Raw genomic sequence first — 11,338 nt, 5'->3', positions numbered from 1 at the left:
ACAGAACAAAGGACTGAGCAGAGTAAACTGGCCGCGGACCTGCCCATCCCCCGCAGAAGACAGGCAGGGGAGGGCAACCAGAGCCAGAAGAGTGGAAAAGCGGCCCCAGAGAGGCATTCTATACCAAACTGCAAACAGACCTCGCTGCTAACCAGGACTGCTTGGATCTCTGGAGGGTCGACACCTGCCGAGAGGGTCGCAGCCAGAGATCAGCTTCCCAGGGGAGAGGACGGCACGCTTGGGAAGCTGCGCCCATTGTACACCCAGAAAACCGAGCGGCTGGGCCGAAAACCTGGTCACCGGGGCTGCTCAGACCTGGGAAGGGCACAAAACCCAGGCTCAACCAAGTCTGCGCCTTTGTGAAGTACCCGGGAACCAGAAACTGAGCGGCTTAGACCTGGGAAATACAGGCAACCCCAGGGGCCGCTTCAGACAGTTCCCGGCAGTGCAACCTAGAGCCTGAGCAGTGTAGACTGGGAAAGCACACACACCGTGAGCAGGGCAAACCCAGAGTGGCCAAAACATTGTGAGCACACGCCAGTGAGATTTGTTTGCAGTGTTCCTCCCTCCCCACAGCACGACTGAACAAGTGAGGCTAAAAAAAAAAAAAAAAAGTGATCACCCCCCCCCCTTGTGTCAGGGCGGAAATTAGACACTGAAGAGATCAGCAAACAGAAGAAGCTAAAAGAAACAGAAGGAATCATTTGAAAGTGACAGATGCATTAGATTAAAACCCTGCAATTAGCACCGACTACATAGGAAGGAGCCTAGAGACCTTGAGAAGTACAAGCTGGACCAAGGAACTATCTAAAAATGAACTGACCCCACACAGTCCATAACAGCTCCAGAGAAAGTCCGAGATATATTTTTACTAGTATCATTTTTTAAATTTTTATTTTTTTAATTTTTTTAAATTTTTTAAAGATTTTATTTTATTTTCTTATTTTATTTTTATTTTTAAGGCCCCTATTACTCCTTCAATTTTCATTTTTATAACCTACTATAATCTTGCAAAAAAAAAGACCCTATTTTTCTTTTTTTCTCTTTAAGACATTATTTTTAAAGTAAACTTCATATATATATATATATATATATATATATATATATATATTACAATTTTTGTGACTTTGGTGGGGTTTTTTCTGTTTTTCTTTTTTCTTTCTTTTTTTCTTCTTTTCTTTCTCCTTTTTTAATATGGTATTTTTGAGAACCTAACCTCTACTCTAGATTTTTAATCTTTGCTTTTTAGTATTTGTTATCAACTTTGTATCTTCAAGAACCCAATCTTCAGCACCCATTTTTACTTGGGAACGAGATCACTGGCTTGATTGCTCTCTCCCCCTTTTAGCTCTCCTTTTTCTCCACCAAGTGGCCTCCATCTCCCCACTCCCCCTTTTCTTCTCTACCCAGCTCTGTGAATCTCTTTGTGTGTTCCGGGCTGTGGAGAACACTTAGAGAACTGATTACTGGCTGGATCTGCCTCTCCTCTTTTGAGTCCCCCTTTTCTCCTCCAGGCCACCTCTGTCTCCTTCCTCCCTCTTCTCTTCCATGTGTAACTCCATGAACATCTCTGAGAGATCCAGACGGTGGAGAGTACATAGGGAAGTGATTACTGGCTAGCTTGCTCTCTCCCCTTTTTATTCCCCTCTTCTCCTCCTGGCCACCTCTATCTCCCCCCACCTCTTCTCTTCTCTATGTAACTCTGTGAACCTCTCCTGGTGTTCCTCACTGCAGAGAAACCTTTCATCATTAACCTAGATGTTTTATCATCGGTGCTGTATAGATAGAGAAGTCTTGAGGCTACTGTAAGAATAAGACTGAAAACCAGAGACAGGAGACTTAAGTCCAAATCTTGAGAACACCAGAGAACTCCTGAAGCCAGGAAGCATTAATCGATAGGAGCTCATCAAACGCCTCCATACCTACACTGAAACCAAGCACCACCCAAGGACCAACAAGTCCCAGAGTAAGGTATACCATGCAAATTCTCCAGCAACACAAGAACATAGCCCTGAACTTCAACATACAGGCTGCCCAAAGTCACACCAAACCCACTGGCATCTCAAAACTCGTTACTGGACACTTAATTGCACTCCAGAGAGAAGAAATCAAGCTCCACCAACCAGAACACCAACACAAGCTTCCCCAACCAGGAAACCTTGACAGGCCACCCGTCTAACTCCACCCACAGTGAGGAACCTCCACAATAAAGAGGAACCACAAACTGCCAGAAAACAGAAAGGCCACCCCAAACACAGCAATATAAACAAGAAGAAAAGGCAGAGAAATACCCAGCAAGTAAAGGAACAGGATAAATGCCCTCCAAATCAAACAAAAGAGGAAGGGATAGGGAATCTACCTGATAAAGAATTCCGAATAATGATAGTGAAAATGATCCAAAATCTGGAAAACAAATTGGAGTTACAGATAAATAACCTGGAGACAAGGATCAAGAAGATGCAAGAAAGGTTTAACAAGGACTTAGAAGAAATAAAAAAGAGTAATTATATAATGAATAATGCAATAAATGAGATCAAAAACACTCCGGAGGGAACCAACAGTAGAATAATGGAGGCAGAAGATAGGATAAGTGAGATAGAAGATAGAATGATAGAAATAAATGAAACAGAGAGGAAAAAAGAAAAAAGAATTGAAAGAAATGAAGACAACCTCAGAGACCTCTGGGACAATGTTAAACGCACCAACATATGAATCATAGGGATCCCAGAAGAAGAAGACAAAAAGAAACACCATGAGAAAATACTCGAGGAGATAATAGTTGAAAACTTCCCAAAAGTGGGGAAAGAAATAATCACCCAAGTCCAAGAAACCCAGGGAGTCTCAAACAGGATAAACCCAAGACGAAACACCCAAAGACACATAATAATCAAATTAGCAAAGATCAAACACAAAGAACAAATATTAAAAGCAGCAAGGGAAAAACAACAAATAACACACAAGTGGATTCCCATAAGGATAACAGCTGATCTTTCAATAGAAACTCTTCAGGCCAGAAGGGAATGGCAGGACATACTTAAAGTGATGAAAGAAAATAATCTACAGCCCAGATTACTGTATCCTGCAAGAATCTCATTCAAATACGAAGGAGAAATCAAAAGCTTTACAGACAAGCAAAAGCTCAGAGAATTCAGCACCACCAAACCATCTCTCCAACAAATGCTAAAGGATCTTCTCTAGACAGGAAACACAGAAAGGGTGTATAATCTCGAACCCAAAACAATAAAATAAATGGCAACGGGATCACACTTATCAATAATTACCTTAAATGTAAATGGATTGAATGCCCCAACCAAAAGACAAAGCCTGGCTGAATGGATACAAAAACAAGACCCCTATATATGTTGTCTACAAGAGACCCACCTCGAAAGAAGGGACACATACAGACTGAAAGTGAAGGGCTGGAAAAAGATATTTCATGAAAATAGAGACCAAAAGAAAGCAGGAGCAGCAATACTCATATCAGATAAAATAGACTTTAAAACAAAGGCAGTGAAAAGAGACAAAGAAGGACACTACACAATGATCAAAGGATCAATCCAAGAAGAAGATATCACAATTATAAATATATATATGTGCACCCAATATAGGAGCACCACAATATGTAAGGCAAATGCTAACAAATATGAAAGGGGAAATTAACAATAACACAATAATAGTGGGAGACTTTAATACCCCACTCACACCCAAGGACAGATCAACTAAGCAGAAAATTAACAAGGAAACACAAACTTTAAATGATACAATAGATCAGTTAGACCTAATTGATATGTATAGGACATTTCACCCCAAAACAATGAATTTCACCTTTTTCTCAAGTGCACACGGAATCTTCTCCAGAATAGATCACATCCTGGGCCATAAATCTAGTCTTGGTAAATTCAAAAAAATTGAAATCATTCCAAGCATCTTTTCTGACCACAATGCAGTAAGATTAGAAGTCAATTATAGGAGAAAAACAATTAAAAACTCCAACATATGGAGGCTGAACAACACACTGCTGAATGACCAACAAATCACAGAAGAAATCAAAAAATGCATAGAAACGAATGAAAATGAAAACACAACAACCCAAAACCTATGGGACATGGTAAAAGCAGTGCTAAGGGGAAGATTCATAGCAATACAGGCTCACTTCAAGAAACAAGAAAAACGTCAAATAAATAACTAACCTAACTCTACGCCTAAAGCAACTAGAAAAGGAAGAAATGAAGAACCTCGGGGTTAGTAGAAGGAAAGAAATTTTAAAAATTAGGGCAGAAATAAATGCAAAAGAAACAAAAGAGACCATAGCAAAAATCAACAAAGCCAAAAGATTGTTCTTGGGAAGATAAATCAAACTGACAAGCCATTAGCCAGACTCATCAAGAAACAAAGGGAGAAGAATCAAATCAACAAAATTAGAAATGAAAACGGAGAGATCACAACAGACAACACAGAAATGCAAAGGATCATTAGAGACTATTATCAGCAACTATATGCAAATAAATTGGACAACTTGGAAGAAATGGATAAATTCTTAGAAAAGTACGACTTCCCAAAACTGAACCAGGAAGAAATAGAAAATCTCAACAGACCCATCACAAGCACAGAAATTGAAACTGTAATCAGAAATCTTCCAGCAAACAAAAGCCCAGGACCAGATGGCTTTACAGCTGAATTCTACCAAAAATTTAGAGAAGAGCTAACACCTATCCTACTCAAACTCTTCCAGAAAATTGCAGAGGAAGGTAAACTTCCAAACTCATTCTATGAGGCCACCATCACCCTAATACCAAAACCTGACAAAGATGCTACAAAAAAAGAAAACTACAGGCCAATATCACTGATGAACATATATGCAAAAATCCTTAACAAAATCCTAGCAGACAGAATCCAACAACATATTAAAAAGATCATACATCATGACAAGTGGACTTTATCCCAGGGATGCAAGGATTCTTCAATATCCGCAAATCAAACAATGTAATACACCACATAAACAAATTGAAAAATAAAAATCATATGATTATCTCAATAGATGCAGAGAAAGCCTTTGACAAAATTCAACATCCATTTATGATAAAAACCCTCCAAAAAGCAGGACTAGAAGGAACATACCTCAACATAATAAAAGGTATATATGACAAACCCACGGCAAACATTATCCTAAATGGGGAAAAACTGATAGCATTTCCCCTAAAATCAGGAACAAGACAAGAGTGCCCACTCTCGCCACTACTATTCAACATAGTTTTGGAAGTTTTGGCCACAGCAATCAGAGAAGAAAAATAAATAAAAGGAATCCAGATTGGAAAAGAAGAAGTAAAACTCTCACTGCTTGCAGATGACATGATCCTCTACATAGAAAACCCTAAAGACTCCACCAGAAAATTACTAGAGCTAATCAACGAATATAGTAAACTTGCAGGATATAAAATTAACACACAGAAATCCCTTGCATTCCTATACACTAACAACGAGAAAACCGAAAGAGAAATTAAGGAAACAATTCCATTCACCATCACAACGAAAAGAATAAAATACTTAGGAATATATCTACTTAAAGAAACAAAAGACCTATATATAGGAAACTATAAAACACTGGTGAAAGAAATCAAAGATGACACAAATAGATGGAGAAATACACCGTGTTCATGAATCGGAAGAATCAATATAGTAAAAATGAGTATACTACCCAAAGCAATCTATAGATTCAAGGCAATCCCTATCAAGCTTCCAACAGTATTCTTCAGAGAACTAGAACAAATAATTTCACAATTTGTATGGAATTACAAAAAACCTCGAATAGCCAAAACAATCTTGAGAAAGAAGAATGGAACTGGAGGAATCAACCTGCCTGACCCCAGGCTCTACTACAAAGGCACAGTCATCAAGACAGTATGGTACTGGCACAAGGACAGAAATATAGATCAATGGAACAAAATAGAAAGCCCAGAGATAAATCCACGCACCTATGGACACCTTATCTTTGACAAAGGAGGCAAGGATATACAATGGAGAAAAGACAATCTCTTTAACAAGTGGTGCTCGGAAAACTGGTCAACTACTTGTAAAAGAATGAAACTAGAACACTTTCTAACACCATACACAAAAATAAACTCAAAATGGATTAAAGATCGAAATGCAAGACCAGAAACTATAAAACTCCTAGAGGAAAATATCAGCAAAACACTCTCCGACATAAACCACAGCAGGATCCTCTATGACCCACCTCCCAGAATATTGGAAATAAAAGCAAAAATAAACAAATGGGACCTAATTAAACTTAAAAGCTTTTGCACAACAAAGGAAACTATAAGCAAGGTGAAAAGACAGCCTTCGGAATGGGAGAAAATAATAGCAAATGAAGCAACGGACAAACAATTAATCTCAAAAATATACAAGCAACTCCTGCAGCTCAATTCCAATCAAAAAGTGGGCCAAAGAACTAAACAGACACTTCTCCAAAGAAGACATACAGATGACTAACAAACACATGAAAAGATGCTCAACATCACTCATTATCAGAGAAATGCAAATCAAAACCACAATGAGGTGCCATTTCATGCCCATCAGAATGGCTGCTATCCAAAAGTCTACAAGCAATAAATGCTAGAGAGGGTATGGAGAAAAGGGAACCCTCTTACACTGTTGGTGGGAATGCAAACTAGTACAGCCACTATGGAGAACAGTGTGGAGATTCCTCAGAAAACTGGAAATAGAACTGCCATTCATGACCCAGCAATCCTACTGCTGGGCATACACACTGAGGAAACCAGACTTGAAAGAGACACGTGTACCACAATGTTCATCGCAGCACTGTTTATAATAGCCAGGACATGGAAACAGCCTAGATGCTCATCAGCTGATGAATGGATAAGGAAGCTGTGGTACATATACACAATGGAATATTACTCAGCCATTAAAAAAATGAATTTAAATCAGTTCTAATGAGGTGGATGAAACTGGAGCCTATTATACAGAGTGAAGTAAGCCAGAAAGAAAAACACCAATACAGTATACTAACACATATATATGGTATTTAGTCAATCGGTAAAGATAACCATGTATGTGAGACATCAAAAGAGACACAGATAAATAGAACAGTATTATGGACTCTATGGGAGAGGGCGAGGGTGGGATGATATGGGAGAATGGCATGGAAGCATGTAAATTATCATATGTGAAACGAATCTCCAGTCCAGGTTCAATGCATGATACAGGGTGCTCGGAGCTGGTGCACCGGAATAACCCGGAGGGATGGGATGGGGAGGGAGGTGGAAGGGGGGTTCTGGAAGGGGAAAACATGTACACCCATGGTGGATTCATGTCAATGTATGGCAAAACATATACAATATTGTAAAGTTAAAAAATAGAAAATAAACTAATTTTAAAAAAATAAAAATAAAAAAAGACCCCAGAACAAATACCACCACTACATGCCAACTTGTATTCAGCACTCACTTTCCCTGAATGCTCAGCTAGATCTCTTTGCTAAGAGATTTAGGGGTTAGATGAAGTCAGGCAATACGTATACACTTAATACATATCCTTGTTATTTAATTCAATATATTTAGTAAAAGTAGCCTGCTTCATATGTCTAACTCTCTTGGGCGGTTCCCTGTTCTATCCCCTACAAAACAATTTCATTTGGAGTTTTCCGCGGAGTTGTAACACCAGAAAAGATGAGAGCTTTGGACTATTGCTGTTGTTTAGTTCCTAAATCATGTCCAACTATTTTGCGATCCCATAGACTGTAGCCCGCTAGGCGCCTCTGTCCATGGGATTTCCCAGGCAAGAATACTGGAGTGGAAAAAAAAAAAAATACTAGAGTGGGTTGCCATTTGTTTCTCCAGGGGATCGTCCCAACTCGGATCGAACCCACATCTCCTACATTGGCAGGTGGGGTCTTTAGCACTGAGCTACTGGGGAAGCCCAAGCTTTGGACTATGGTTATTATAAACTCTCTTCATTCTCCAAAAGCACAAAATTAACTTGTTTTCTTGTAAATAAAATTAATCCAGTGACTACAACAGCACAATCTGAAGCTTCTAGTATTTCTGTATCCTGTGACAATGGAGAAGCAGCCCTGTGTGGTTCCATGATGGGAGTCCCAAAACATGCCAAAGATAGAGATGGAGATATGGATGAATTACACTGTAGCAGTCAAAGCAGCCAATATTCAGTCTCTGCTTGGGCAATAAAACAACCAATCTCTTCTTTTTTTGCTTCTAGGTTAAAACAAAGAGCTACCACAAATAGCTGAAATTTGGTGGTGGTGGGATTCCTAGAGAAAGTCAGCCTTGTTAAAGTGCTCACTATCAAACCTCATGCCAGAACCACTAAGAAAGCAGGAAATCCCCTGAACTTGAGACATTTCCCCCTTGCCCACCCTATGATGATGGAAAGTCCTTTAGTAACCAGGATGGCATTAACCCCACCATGGCAGGGTGCAAAGAGATAAAGCTAGGGAATGGGATGGTCTAAAATAATTAACAGCTCTCTAAAGAGTTGGCCCTACTAACATGGCTCATTCTTTCCAATTATAGGAACACATTTCCTTGTTTTTTTTTTTTTTTTTTTTGCCCTGCCATGCAGCATGTGGGATCTTAGCTCTCCAACCAGGGATTAAACCCATGCCCCCTGCAGTGGAAGCTCACAGTCCTAACCACTGGACCACCAGGGAATTCCCAATACATTTCCATTTTTTAAAAAGCTTACACATGATTAAATTCATTAGGAGGACTGAAAGTACTATCTTTTTCTTCAAACAAACAAAATTGCTTTTCAGCACATGTTAGAAGGAATAGAGTAGTAGAAAGGGTGGGGCTGTAAAAACAAGACCTGGCTAAAAGATACCACTTATTTGCTATATGACCTTGGGCAAGGGCCAAATGCATACCTGCCTCAGCTGCAGCTCCATCACAATTATAACACCATATCCCACAGTGTCATGCAGAGGGCAAGTGAGAATGTATCTAGAAACTTTTTGGTAATTCCTGCAGTCTCATATACATTGTTTTCATGACATTAGAACAGTGCACAATTTATAATAATTATTAAAGTATTTTTGTCTCCAGGATAGATTAAAAAACATATTTTATGTGAAAACACATATTTTACCTTCACTGAAACTCATACCCCTATTCATACATGACAAAAAGAAAGGGTCAGCTGAAAGCTAGAGACAGGGACAAGAGCTTGGGAAAAGGCAGCAGTGTTACCAAATAGACACAAAGTCTGCTGCTTTCAGTACAGTGTCCTTTTGGAAAGAGGAAAGGTCCTCCCCAACCTGCCCCATTTCCAGCTGGGCACAGGAAACCTATTAACTGAGGGAAGGAGAAAGAGAAAAGCACTTCAGTGACTGCAACTGCTAGCACACACCAAACCTAAGAATTTGTTAGGTTCTGATATGGAAACAAAAAGATTTTAGAGCTGCTCAGAGAATAGGACAGGAATCTTACACGGAAATAGAAGAAAAGAAAGGAATACCCCTTGGAACCCTGATTTCAGACATTGTTCATTCTTAAAAATACAGAAAGCTATATTCCCAATTAAGTTTTCTTCTATAGTGTATTTACATACTGGTGTTTTTTATTTTATTTTACTATTTTATAGAGTAACTAACACAGGCAGTGGTCAGCTCAATGGGGTGGCTGGTGAATGCATGTGGACCAGGACCAGTCATCTGTTGCATTCTATGGAAACTACAGCTGAAGATCTAGAAACCATAAGGGTTACATACCATTTCTGTAAACCTCATCCATGTGCTATTTTTTTCTAATTTTCTGTTCCCTCTTCTCCTTGCTTTCTTCTGCCATCCATATTTCTTTTGTAACTTCCAGATTGCTCTCTCTCCTATCTCCTTTACACACAGAAAGACTGTACAATTTTTTAAAGGTATGATAAGTTTTTAAAATACAGAGATACCCATATTTATATACACTTTGTCCAGTTGTTAAGGAAACTTTTTTCAGGATTGAGTCTATGAGATGGCACCAAAAAACTGTAAGCATTTCACAAATGTGTTACTTTTTATTTAAAGAATTCAATAGTGTCAAAAGTAATCTATTTACATGGGGTTTTCACAATCCATGTTTCTCTGTCTTTTATTATCTAGGATTATAAACATATCAGGGCTTCCTTGGTGGCTCAGACAGCAAAGAGTCTGTCCACAATGCGGGAGACCCGGGTTCGACCCTGGGTCAGGAAGATCCCCTAGAGAAGGAAATGGCAACCCACTCCAGTATTCTTGCCTGAAAAATCCCATGGATGGAGGAGTCTGGCAGGCTACAGCCCATGGGGTCGCAAAGAGTTGGACATGACTGAGCGACTTCACTTTCTTTCTTTTCTATAAACATATCAAGGCAAAAAGTTATAATAATTAATGAACTAAGTCTTCAACTCAAGAAGTGAGAAAAAGAACACCGAAACAGTAAATTTTATAAAGTAGAAGGACAGCAGTTCTGCTTCCAGCCAAGATGAAGCCACATGGACAAGACTCACCCTCCACGCAACACAACTAGAGTAGCCCCCACTCACCCACAAGGAGGAAAAGCCCACATGCAGCAACAAAGATCTGGCACAGCCAAAAAAAGGATGTACACTATAAACCATAAAGCAATCAGTGAATAAAACCAAGAATTAGAGCTAATAAGCCAACAAAAGAGATGAAGTGAAATCATTTAAAAAAAAAAAACACCTAATTCAAAATAAAGCAATAAAAGAGAGAAAATGACAAGAGGGAAGTGGACAAACAGAATCAGATAGCTGCCTCACCATGCCACCTGCTCTGGAGCGAGTCACGGTGGTGGCGCTGGTGGCCTGGCTGCTCCTGGCATCCATGGCTGGCGAGCAGCGGGAGCAGGACTTCAACAATCTCAAGGCTGTCAACATCCAGGGCAAGTTGGTGTCGCTGAAGAAGTATGACGGCTAGGTGTCCCTGGTGGTGAATGTGGCTAGCTAATGCGGCTTCATAGACCAGCACAGCAGGACCTGGGGCCCCAGCACATCAATGTGCTTGCCTTCCCCTGCAACCGGTGTGGCCAGCAGGAGCCTGACAGCAACAAGATTGAGAGCTTTGCCCTGCCGCACCTAAAGCGTCTCTTTCCCCATGTTTAGCAAGATCGCAGTCGCCAGCACTGGTGTCAACCCTGCCTTCAAGTACCTGACGGAGACTTCTGGCAAGGAGCCCAGCTGGAAGTTCTGGAAGTACCTAGTGGCCCCAGATGGAAAGGTGGTAGGAGCTTGGGACCCAAGCATGATGGTAGAGGAGATCAGGCCCCAGGTTACAGTGCTGGTGATGAAGCTCATCCTGAAGAAGCAAGAAGACTTATAA

At 40.1% G+C, this 11,338-nt stretch overlaps 1 pseudogene; it reads left to right on the top strand.

The window, feature by feature from the left end:
- The first annotated feature begins 10,780 nt into the window (after positions 1–10,780).
- On the top strand, positions 10,781–11,338 carry LOC145535694 (glutathione peroxidase 7 pseudogene; annotated as a pseudogene).

Source organism: Giraffa tippelskirchi, chromosome X, assembly GCF_054371585.1.
Source record: "Giraffa tippelskirchi isolate mGirTip1 chromosome X, T2T-mGirTip1v1.2.pri, whole genome shotgun sequence".
NCBI classification, from domain to species: domain Eukaryota; kingdom Metazoa; phylum Chordata; class Mammalia; order Artiodactyla; family Giraffidae; genus Giraffa; species Giraffa tippelskirchi.
This window is presented reverse-complemented; position numbering and strand designations above follow the sequence as displayed.